This window comes from Capsicum annuum, chromosome 9, assembly GCF_002878395.1.
Source record: "Capsicum annuum cultivar UCD-10X-F1 chromosome 9, UCD10Xv1.1, whole genome shotgun sequence".
Taxonomy (NCBI): Eukaryota; Viridiplantae; Streptophyta; class Magnoliopsida; order Solanales; family Solanaceae; genus Capsicum; species Capsicum annuum.
In genome coordinates this window covers 37,063,165-37,076,109 of record NC_061119.1, presented here as the reverse complement: position 1 = coordinate 37,076,109, position 12,945 = coordinate 37,063,165, and the positions used below count along the sequence as shown (strand labels likewise).

The 12,945-nt window shown below is 31.6% G+C and overlaps 1 long non-coding RNA gene across 1 annotated transcript; it reads right to left on the bottom strand.

Moving 5' to 3' along the window:
- Nucleotides 1-4,973: 4,973 nt before the first annotated feature.
- On the bottom strand, nucleotides 4,974-8,524 carry LOC107842874. Its single transcript, XR_001666137.2, has 4 exons — nucleotides 8,056-8,524; nucleotides 7,148-7,276; nucleotides 6,826-6,888; nucleotides 4,974-5,356 (listed from the first exon to the last, which is right to left on the bottom strand). It is a non-coding gene; the product is annotated as an uncharacterized LOC107842874 (long non-coding RNA).
- Between the last annotated feature and the right edge of the window lie 4,421 nt (nucleotides 8,525-12,945).

Genomic DNA, 12,945 nt, shown 5'->3' with positions numbered 1-12,945 from the left:
AATTCTAACAGACGTTACATTTTGAAGATAGATATTAGACTTGTCTTATAGAGCCCTATTTTAAATTTTTGTAAAATTTTGATCTCTGTATCAATGCAATTTTTTTAATTGACATAAATATATTTATACAATTTATTTGGATTATCAAATAGAAATTGAAAATCTGCTTAATTAGTTCTTTTTCAAGATCAAACATTTACTTTAAGTATTGCCAACTCGTTAATAAGAATCAACAATATTATCTTTGATTAACATTTGAAAATGTATATATCTTCGTATTGAATTATTGACATGAGATAAATTGTCATTGTAGCTTTCCAACTGTTGACAATTAGGTTTTTGTTGGATGTATGTGTGTGTGTATATATAGCTATATTTTTACGCTATATTCTAAATCTGTTGCAACATTACAGTATACTTGAATTTTCCCGTGTTTGGATTAGTCATAGCTTGTTGGGTTCTATATATATATTAATGAAAGATCTAATCTATTTTAAGGTCTTTTAATTATACTATAATGCTGATAATTAATTCGTCTGTGTACATTCTGTCTTTTCCATACTCCACTTGTGAGATCTCACTTGATTAGTTGTCAATTATGCTGATAATCTGGGAGCTACACTAAATAGAGTAAATGAAACAAGGGCAACTTTGCTGAGGTAATCTTTTATTGTAGATTTACCTCTTTTTCCCTGTTGCCAATATTGGACGCGCTTGGAGCTGCTTGAACCTGTTTTGGTTGATGACTTTTGATCAACTTATCCTCTAGCTTGTCTACATTTTCTAAAGATTGATGTTTTTATATTCTTAAGTGTAGTCTCACGCGTCGAGTCGGGAGAGGCTAACGTGTATGCTTAATGATCTAAAAAATATGGCAACTTTGTTGAGGGTATCAGTTATTGTTGATTCCCTATTTTACCCTATTACCAATATTTAAATTAGAAAAAGCTTGGATTAATTTTGGTTGATGAGTACCATGGTATGATGATACCAGCCACTTCGACATTCTTTTACAATAGAATATGTCATTTTATTCTTTTTATTTTTTTATAGATTTTCCTTGTTCCTTAGGTGTATTCATTTAAAGTTTTCTATGTCATGGACTTATATCTTATTAAGCTTCAAAAACAAAAATTGTTAAGCATATATATACCTCTTTACCTATTTTGTGATTCTTCTGTATTTTAGGGTGGCACTTTAATTTCGAAGATTATCAGTATGTAAACATTGATTTGTTGGAAGATAGCTACCTCTTCTTGCAAGAAAACGTATTCAACTATTCCTTGCAGAGTTAGAAGAATGCAAAGGTTATTTTCAACTTTTGTACTTGCCACGATAGAGCTAACACAACGCAAATTTTTGAATTCTTGAAGTTTTTGCTTGGGCATGCAATAAATCTCGTGAAGTTGGTTATAGAGCCCATGAGTTGGAGATGTGACATTTGTTTAGCTATTAATATTGCAGAAATAATAGATAATTTGTTAGCTTTTTCAAGAGCTTGTACTGTACTTATTTCTTTAGGATAAGTCAATCTCCAGTGTTTAACTTTCATGGGGAGTAAAAACTTTAATATTGACATTGTTTATTCCCCAAAGTATTGTGTTCAATTATATTTGAAACTCTATTATACGTTTTTTGATATGTTTAGAAGGTCTTATGTTCTCTTTACTGTTAGTATTGCCACTTAAAAGATATTGCTAAACCATCAAATTACTTCCAAATAATTTGTTTATAATATTGGTCACTTGGAATGTTTTAATATTGGTCACCTCAAAAACTATATACAATGTAGTATATTGGCCAAACCCATAATGCCTGGGTAGGTGAAATACCGTATGTCTCATATGGTTAAAATGTTTTTCGAAAGCAATTCCCGTCAGACTTGTAAGTCAAAAGTTGTTATATACAACACTTGTTGTATAAGTATATGTAATGTCGTTGTTTCTTTTAATGGGGTATTTGGATGTGGTTTTTTCAAAGTGACTTAAAAGTTACAAGCCAAAAGCTAAAAGTAGTTTCATGCTACTTAATCATGATTAATCAATATGTATTTTACTTAATTTAATTACATAACCATGATAAAGAACATTAGTTTGGTGTATACACCGGGTGCGTGTAAGTTTTTACCCAATAACTCTCATTATTGTTAAATTCTGCTCAAATAGTATTATCAAATTGAGTAGTTATCACTTATTTTGCTCCTTTTCTAATTTACTTTTGTATACGATTTCATACCATACCATTCGTACATGTTGTATATGATATAAAGAATTTTAGAATCAATTTTAGTTAACTTATAAATAGATATAAATAGTTCTATTTTTTTTAGAAAAAGAATTACATGATACTACACATGAATCTCCCTTCACCTACACAAGAATATATAAATATATACCTGATCAATAGAGAGATAAGATTCTGGGAGAAATCTAGCAAGATTTTGCCTCATCCATCAAAATTATTCTTACAAAACATTGAGCCAAAATAATCGATCAATGAATACTAAAATAAAATTGCTGAAGTGAGTTTTTATAGAACATGAAAACAAGGAAATCAAATAAGATTCATTGATCAAAATAAATTGCATAAACATATAACTAAAACATTGAGATGCCACGTGAGCACGATTGACCTTTGTTTTTGATTAAAAATTACATTAAAAAAATAAATTAAACCCCCTACCTATCAAATCCAACAACAGATCCAATTACTTTAAAAAGATTAGGTTACATAACACAAATAAAAATACCAAGAACGCTAAGAAAAGCACCAAAAAGAACCAAACCAAGATGTGTCTCTTCATCAAGAATCAATCGAAAAATAGCAATAGAAGCAAAAGTAGTCGCAGTTTTAATAAAATAAACACGAATCCTACTTACCATGGAAGTTATAATTATACAAAATAATGTAACAATTTGACAAACAAAAGAATGAAACAGTACTCTCCACTATTGTTGAGGCCAGGACGAATAGACATGCACATTCACATGTCATACTGCAGGCTATCTGCGTTTAAGCAATTGGTTTTCAATTACTTAGGGATTCACCAGCATGATATGTCTGATCAAATTGGACAGCTCCTCGAAGAAGTGGAGGTTACGCCGCAGAAGTTGCAGGAGAACTTTTGAAAAGCAAGAATCCAAATATATCCCTTCGAGGTACGAAACCTGAATCTACATTCGACTCTTCTGATAATCTCATAATTCAATAAAAAAAAATTAAAATATATTATTATTGGCTTCAACGTCCTATATATAATAAGAATAGTTCTCTAAATCTTATCATATATTTTACGTCCTATTTTACATAGACCAAGAAACAACTACTCCTCATCCCATATATTTTAGGAGCCAATATTAACCGCGTCTACTTCATTCTCTTCTTCTATATCATAATTTTTCTGAGATTCTTAAAAATTCATATTGTGAGCACCTACACCTATTTCTTTCTCAAAAGATTGACTAACTGGTATCGAAGACACACGGGTATATCTAGTACTTGAACTACCTCTACCGGAACCACCACCAATTTATTTTTTACTACCACTACCACTTTCGAAATAAAAAGGACACTTTTATCAAAGTTTCTTAATTTATCCATATTATAAATTAAACTAAAAAATATTCAAAATACATAAAAATAAAAAAAATTATTCAACAATTAATACACTAATTAAAAATTAAAAGTTTGAGATGGAACGACAATATTAAATTTTGGACGTATCCGAAAGTTGCGACTTTAGAAAACTTCCACTTGTATTTGTGATCGCAAAATTAAAAAATAAAATTGAGCACTTTAGGAGACAATTAGAATATTTGAGAGAGGTTGAGAGAATGAAAGAATAAGATTTTTGTGAAAAATAATTTAAAATTGTAGGGTATTTATAGAAAAAAATTTGGATTAAAAAAATTTATTTTTTAAAAAAATTGAAGCAAAATAGGCCAAATGACCGTTGGACCCCAAACGGCATTATAGTCATTGGGCCAACGGTCCATTTGACCGTTCGAACAGTCAGCAGCATCCCACATGCCAATATAAAAAAATTTAATTAAATTGAGTCGGTCCGGTCCAAGTAACCAGTGGGCCTGGTCCGATTTTGTTACTGGGCGGATCCACCGGGCCTTTCAATTAAGAAGGCTCAGCCCGAGACCGGCGGCCCAGTAACTCGGATGATACGGGATGAACAATGGAAACACAAAACAACTCCAAAACAGTCCACTAATCTTAAGGATTTGAGGACCCTTTTGAAGACCACTCTCGAATTCGCTATCAACAACACAATAACAAGATAAAGAGGTGTGTTTTCAACACCAAAACAGTATCAACACAACAAGAACAAGATGAACAATAAATAAATTTTGGATTGCACATTAACACAAACACACGGTTACAACATCAACACTACTACACGATTATAAAAAAAACCACTACTAGAAAACATCATTTTATCGATGACTCATGTAGTCGGAATGTGGTCGGAAAATAAGGTAGTTTCGACTACTTTTCGACTATTTTATGGTAGTTAGAATATAGCTTGTCGAAAAAATATTTTTGACTACTTTAGTCGGAAATTTCCGACTATTATAGTCGAAAACGTAGTCGAAAATTTAATAAATATTAATTTAATAATTATAATTATTCCGACTATTGTAGTCGAAAATTTAATAAATAATGATTTAATAATTATAATTATTTCGACTACTGTAGTCGAAAATTTAATAAATAATTTTTTAATAAATACAATTATTCCGACTACTGTAGTCGGAAATTTAATAAATAATTATTTAATAATTATATTCATTCCGACTATTATAGTCAAAAATTTAATATATATTAATTAATAATTATTGTTCCGATTACTTTAGTCAGAATTTTAATAAAAATATACACCCAATAATTGTATAATTAAATCTTACATTAGCTTACACTGCTCTCGAATTATAAACAACATAACTAATGTATTTTTCACAATAGGATCAAACACGACAAAAATTTATAAATACAACCACTCTAAAACATCCAAAACAAACATCAAATCAAATAGTTTAAGCATCTAAATGTCACAACCAAAAACAAGAACAATAACTACAATTTAATTATCATCATATTCACTATCTTCCTTGAAATACTTGAGGCATGTGTTTCTTAACCAACTCTTCAAATTTAGCAAACTTGGCATCGTTAGCTGCACATTACTGTGTCAATTCCATAGTTTGCTTTTTCATTGCTTCCATTTCTTAGCATCCTTAGAATGTGTTTCGACCCAATCTCCTCTTGTACCGTCCTTCATTTTCTTCCTATGCGTCTCTTCATAGACCTAATGAAAATTGAGCTCTTTTCCCCTATTTTCATATTCCTGCAAAATTTTAGAAAAAGATATAATGCAAGGAGGATTTCCAGCAAAAGACATCAGAAAATGGATTATGTTTCACTCAACATTAAAGGTAAAGCTGAGTATGTTCCAAGATGTATCCTACATTCAAGAGGAGGAATCTCATCTCCTGTTTAACTTCTTAAGCGGAGAAGAATATTTACCCTTTCAACTTCTTACTGGTATTCTAACATCAACTTATGAGCTAAGAAAATAGAAAGAGATAATACATGTATTATCTGAATTCAAGCAGATCAAACTACCCCAGGAAGGCTATTTCTTTTCGATAGACAACAAAATAAACAGTTACTCAAACCAGCAAATTATTAAAAATTAAGCCTTTAGGTGCTCATATAGCCTTAGCAGATTACTTCGACAGAATTCTAATTCAGAAATTAGAGCTTGAATCAACAAATTTAGATCAGAATAATAGAATATAGAAGATTCACTGATCAAGATTTATGATCAAGATAATATTCGAAGCTTCAGTTAAGTGTATGGAAAAGACCCAAGTAGATTAGATTTATGATCGACTGGTCTTTCTAGAATAGATTTCCCAATGGATCCTCACTTTGCAACTCAACAACAGTGGTAAAAACTTGCTCTTTCAAGTCAAAAGTCAAAATCGGGTAGACTACGATGTTACATCATTGATGTATCACCAAAGACCCTTACGTTGTTTCAAAGGAGAGTGAAGGATTCTAGTTTGACTGTATAACCTTCCTCTGGATATAGCTTAATAATATGTTGATATAATAGTACACTGATTCTTTTATCATAAGTTTACATAGCGGATTGTAGCCGATTTAGTTGATTTTAATTTAGGGTGTTGTTGACGAATGGATTGACTTGTGGCTCTACTCGATCTGCATCTAGTGAAAGTTATGCATGTTTACGAGTTGCAAGCATGTACTCCACAAAGTAATCACTAGTGTTGGTTCTGTTCTTTTTTGTGCCAGCTTAATTAAGTCATAGGCAATACATCTAGTCTTTGATTGCTGCTATAATACAACATAACTGGTTTAGTGTGGAGTCCCTATACTGTGGGGTCTAGGGAGGGTAGAATGTACATAGATAAATTTCCCTACCTCAGAGGGATCGTTGCTATAAAGGAACGAATTCATTCTTCTAGTTATTTAGTTTTTGGAGTTGGGATAATTTTTACTAATTTTTTTCTCCAAGAATGAGCTGATATTTGATTAATCTCCAAGTATGGTCCTTACTTATGTTTGTCAGTTCTCTTATTTGCGTTAACATTAATTTCTTCTTACATACCAAAGCACACATGCCTTCCTTTATTTTTTGGTTAATCATACATATAAATATGACATTTCAAACAGATAGTTGCTACTCCAAAGTAATTAGATTAAACACTGGAATATAACTTTAATCAAATACACCAAAACAGAGAAATAAAATAGAACCAGGGAATGGTGTAAAAAGCAGGAGCTTACAATGAACAATGATAGCTCGTGGATAGGCCTTCACAAATTTCTTGGCGGCATACTTTCAATCATCTGCGAATTAATGAAAAAAGCGAACAACTTTGGTATACAAGATTACTGAAATTTGTTTGCCCAACTGTGATGTTACACATAATTTTGAAATATAATTTATAAACTCATTATTGTACCTCTTCATGATCTTTGTCTTACTAAACAGAAACAAATAAAGATAATATTTCACTACTTTTATGTAAGTAAATGGAATGTAGTTCTTGTTTTAAAGTTAGAAAAAATCTTAATTGCTGGGGTGTCAAAATTCAAATTTTCTTACCTTTGATGTTTTTCTTTTTCTAATTTTCCAACCATAGCTTCTTTTTGCCTTTCCGCTTTGTATGAGAGTCTTAAGGAAATCTCCTTGATCCTTCTCTTTAGCTAGTACCATCTTTTATCTTCGACCAATCTGATTTACTTGATAAAATGTATCAGTAGTCACAACGCTAGGACTAAAATTATCAACGAAAATTTCTACATTTACAAGTGATTAATCTACAACTACTACTGAAAATAGATAGAACAACTACAATTACTAAATGACTATCCAGAACTAGTTAAGGTCAACTATATAAACCCACGATATATGTTGGACCAGTTTACAATAACAAAATACCCAGTGTAATAGCACAAGTGGGGTCTGGGGTACCCCTACCTCGTAGTCGTGGAGGTAGAGAGGCTATTTTCAAAAGACCCTCAACTCAATTGCATCAAATCAAAGTTTGGACCAATTTCACTTATATTAAAATTAAGTTAAAGATTTCTAGTCACCTGTCAATAATGTCATTAACCATGACAACTAAATGAGCAGGAGGAGGACCCTTTTGACTAGCCTCCACATTGAAACTACATTCATCAGCAGGTGTCTCACTGAGTAGACTTTGAAAGATTAGAAGTATTAGGAACTAATACAGACCTCGAAGATTCGTCAAAGTTAGTCTCTCTAACCAGAAAAAAACTGAACCAATAATCCCTAGTTTAATTTACATAACAGACTGATAACAACAATAATAACTAACCACTTGTCAATACTTTCCTCTTTTGTAGCTTAAGAATATAACAAAAAATTGAATCAATAAAGATCATATACTCTTAACACAAATAAGTAAGAAAAAAAGGAGAAATGCTTTCCTAACTTGTCAACTTAGTAACAAAAATTTCCCAAGATAAAAGAAAAATAGTGCTTACCAAGAGTGTAAAGATTGAAGGGGGTAACGAAAATGGTCAAAAGAGAGCAGAGGTAGCCTACTCTGCACTCTCACCAACAAAGAAATTTGTCAGCTTGGAAATGAAAACACTGGGCGAGTCATTCGTGGAGACACCCTTATATGCCGGCTCATCCTCCATGGAGGCGATTAAGCTACACTCAGCTCCATCTACTTTGCTGGTGGGCCATGGAAGAAAGAGGGCGTTTCGATGTCTAAATATGGTGAGTGTTTATGTGTGTGAGAGAGAGAAGGAGAGAGAGTTCATACCGCTGCCGGAGTTTCGATGGAGGAAGACAACCACTTCGGCTGCTTCAATGGTTTCAATGAAGAGAGGGACAGAGAAGAATGCACTTTGCCCTAATTTAGTTTTGAGAGATGCAATGTGAAGTGAAAGAGGAAGGAAACCACTACAGCTTAATACTTTAATAATTAAATATAATCTTTCGACTACTATAGTCGGATAAAGTTGAATATATTTAATTATTCAATATTTCCGATTAAAGTAGTCGGATACATTTAATATATTTATAGAGAAGCTTTTTTGTAATATATTTAGTACAGTAATATATTTATTTTATTATTAAATATTCCGACTAAAGTAATCGAAAATCTAATTAATAATATATTTAATTAATTATTGATTTTTTGTATAAGGATATGATTATATATTAAATCATATATTTATTTAGTTATTAGTATTTCCGACTATAGCAGTCGGAAATATATATTTAATAATTTATTTTACTTATTTTTTAAATTTCGTATAAGGGACTGATTATACATTTAGTAATATATTTATTTAATTATTTACATTTCCGACTACAGTGATCGGATATATATTTAATTAATTATTAATTTTATTTAGTTATTAGTTTTTTCGACTATAGTAGGAGAAAATATATATTTAATAATTTATTTAAATAATTATTTAATTTCCATATAAGGGACTTATTATATATTTCATAATACATTATTTAATTATTTATGTTTCCGACTACAGTGGTCAGATATATACTTAATTAATTATTAATTTTATTTAGTTGTTAGTATTTTCGACTACAGTAATCGAAAATATATATTAAATAATATTTAAATAATTATTTAATTTCTGTATAAAGGACTGATTATATATTTAGTATTATATTTATTTATTTATTAGTATTTCCGACTACAGTAGTCGGAAACATATATTTAATAATTTATTTAAATAAATAATTTATTTAATTATTTATATTTTCGACTACCGTAGTCGGAATATATATTTCCCGGAATTTGCCGCCAAATATTCTGACTGTTTTTGTCACAAATAGTATTGAAAAGATATTTTATAAAAAATAAAAATAAAAAAATAAGATTTCCGACTGAAGTAGTCGGAAATTTCCGACTACTTTTTTCTGTCGGAAAATAGCGAATTTCTGGTAGTGAACAAAAGGATAGATAGTTAGACAAATTAAAGGTATAATCTTAACAACCCAAAAGTCTATTCCACTCGTGGACCTTTAACATCATACACAACAAATACCTAACTCTTACGTTGGCACAAGAGTGACCTAGATCTCCCAAGCATCCAACGTTTCCAAGCTTGAATCCAACATGAGTGGTTCCACACTCAAGTTGAAAGCCCTAGTTACAAGTTTCGGCCATGGGGCCATTCTCACATGAGAGAGTGTTTCAAATGTTACAACTTTCAATATTCAATAAAAATTAATGAATGAAACCCTAAAAGGTTCTATTTATAGATATTATAAAAATAGTGTGAAATGTCTATAATACCCCTCAAGGATGAGGTGCCCATCAAGTGCAAGAAGTGGGCTGATTTTGGTGTGTTTAGGCCCTCTTTTACACTTCACTTGTACACTTTCTTGGACGGATTCATTACGCACTCATTCACGTCCATCCTCGTGGTCGTACTTGTATCACCGGAGGCCCACCGGACCGGATCAGATCGGGTCGGGCTATCTAATCGGGCTGGACTAAATGGGCCAGCCCTACCCAGTTGACAGATTTAGTACTACTATTATATATTTGGAATAAGAAAAGGTGTATTTCTGATTTGGTTAAAAAAGAAGAAGGAAGAAGAAAGATGGCTTCTACTGTTTGTTAGTTTTTTCAGGAATGAAGACAGTAAGGAAAGAGGACTGTATGTATGTGTGTACCTGCTTTCTTCTGTTGTGTGTGTGTGCGTGTTTGGCTCTTGTTTTTATCTGTATAATATAGTGGATAGGGATGTTATGTCGTCTGATTTGTTCGTTGTTCAGTTTGTCAGAATCCACCCATATGTTTTCCACTGCAGTGAGAAGTTGGCATGGAACATACAGATTTCTTTATAAAAAGGAGTGAGTTTTTGCTTTTAACTTGACTGATCAAGTTGATTATAACTGAACTTGTATGTACAACAATATACCCAATGTTATATCACAAAATGAGGTTTGGGAAGGGTAGGTGTATGCAAACCTTACCCCAGCCTAGAGGTAAAGAGGTTGTTTCCACCTAGGTTCGCTGAGTAGTTGAACCTATCTATGTGGACAAAAACAATTTTTTTTCTATGTGGACTAAAAAGGACTTGAAATTGGTCTTATAATACATGTGTGTTGGTAGTGGCAGATCTACATAGTGTCCAGGGTTCATCCGAACCCCTTCATCGGAAAATTATACTATTTTTACATGGTAGAAAAAAAATTATGTATAAATAGTAGAGGTTAAATCCCCTTCGACTAATCCGTATATGTACTACTGAACCCCCTCACTGAAAATCCTGGATCCGCCCCGTGTGTTGGACTAGAATTGTGGCCTTCCTCAACTGATCTTGTCTAATTTCCAACGAATGTTCTACGCGCCAAATTTTGCTGGAAATTAGCGATGATTTACTACTAATGTCTTTCTTTTGGTTCATCATCTTTTAGCAGCTTAAAGAGCCAATAACCAGCAAACCCTTTAGCTACAAAAATGTACTTTACGTTGATAACATTGAGATTACAATAAAAACTAATGTTCATTCTTCAGATTTCTTAGCACTCACAAAGAGGACAACTTCGCATCAAACTATATACCTATTCCAGGTTACTGTAGTAGAAAGTTAAAGTTTGTTCGGTTTAATGATGATGATGGAGTTTGGAGATCTCTGGTGAATGGAAATGGTGTATATGGCGTGTAGTTTACAGCTTTTGCTTTGACAGTAAGTAGTATTTTTGTATTTTCAATATTTTTGCTGCTTGATTTCTTTTTGAAAGTACATAAGTTGAACCCCATTGAATTGTATGTGCATTCATACAACATTGAAGTAGTTGTTCTGTACGTTATCTGTATTGTTTAATTAAACTTTTGAACTATTAAAGGTCTAGAATTTAGAAATTTTCACTAGATTAAAATGGAACTAAAATAGCTGTCAAGGAAGGAAAAAAAGTATATGGTGTGAATACATTTTGTTTTGAATCAAATTTCTGACTTAGCCTTACTTAGATGAGTGTTTACATGTTGTTGTTCCGTTCTCTAGACGTTGACATGCTATTACTGCATAGTGGAATAGATTCACTCTCCAAAAATGTATTCAGGGATCTTACTTTCTATTCTAAATCTCTTCTTGATTTTCCTTTCCTGAACCTATGTCATTGTTAAATTTGAAATTTTGCTTGAAGCACTCTATTGAAACATAACTGGCAATTGGTCCAGTCCACTTTGCGGAATTGGATTGGACCAGAGGCTAATCCGACCTGGACAAGATTCATAAGCCCATTGGTTGTAGATAGATTTTGCCCATGTATATCATATATGATTTTCGGAATAAATCCACAAATAATCATCATGTAAATGAGAAGATTTCACATTCCTTAGACGGAAATTAAATACGTGGCCATAAAAGAGGAGTTAAGTGGGAATAGGGTCGATGGTAGAAGAAGTACCCGATGTTGAAGTCGCAGCTCAAGCTCAACAGAAAATCAAAAAAGTAGCTCCTACAAGATAACCAAAAAGAAAGGGTCATGCGGGCTGGGCTGGTCCGGCCCAACCAACTTACGAAAACCGACCCGGTTTGACCCGCCCCAATAAGCCCTAGGACTTTAGGGTAGCGGTAGCAGGCCGGGGTTTTATTGATTTGGGCCCGGTTAACCCGGCCCGGACCAAGCCCGGTTAGGGCCAGCCGGTTAACCGGCCCGGCTCGGCCCGATTAAGTGTTTTTTTTTTAAATTGGATTTAATTATGACTAAGTTTTAATATATTATTAATTTACTATCAAGTATTATTCATTTTTATATGTACTACTTTAAATAAAATATACTACAATATATATATACATACATATATATATATATATATATATATATATATATATATATATATATTTATAGTTATATACTACTTTATAAAATATATACATATGTATACGTTAAATATATACGTCTATAGAAGATATATACACGTATATACGCACCATTCAATATAGATGTACTACTTTAAATAAAATATACTATAATATATATACACTACAATATATACACACATACTATATATAGCTATATACTAATTTATAAAACATATACACACGTATACGTTAAATATATACTACTTTAGAAGATATATACACATATATACGTACCATTCAATATATGTACTACTTTAAATAAAATATACTACAATATATATACACTACAATATACACAAACACTATATATATAGTTATATACTAATTTATAAAACATATACACATGTATACGTTAAATATACATGTCTATAGAAGATATATACACAAATATATGCACCATTCAATATATGTAGTACATATATATTGAATGGTGCGTATATATGTGTATATATCTTCTATAGCCGTATATATTTAACGTATACATGTGTATATATTTTATAAATTAGTATATAA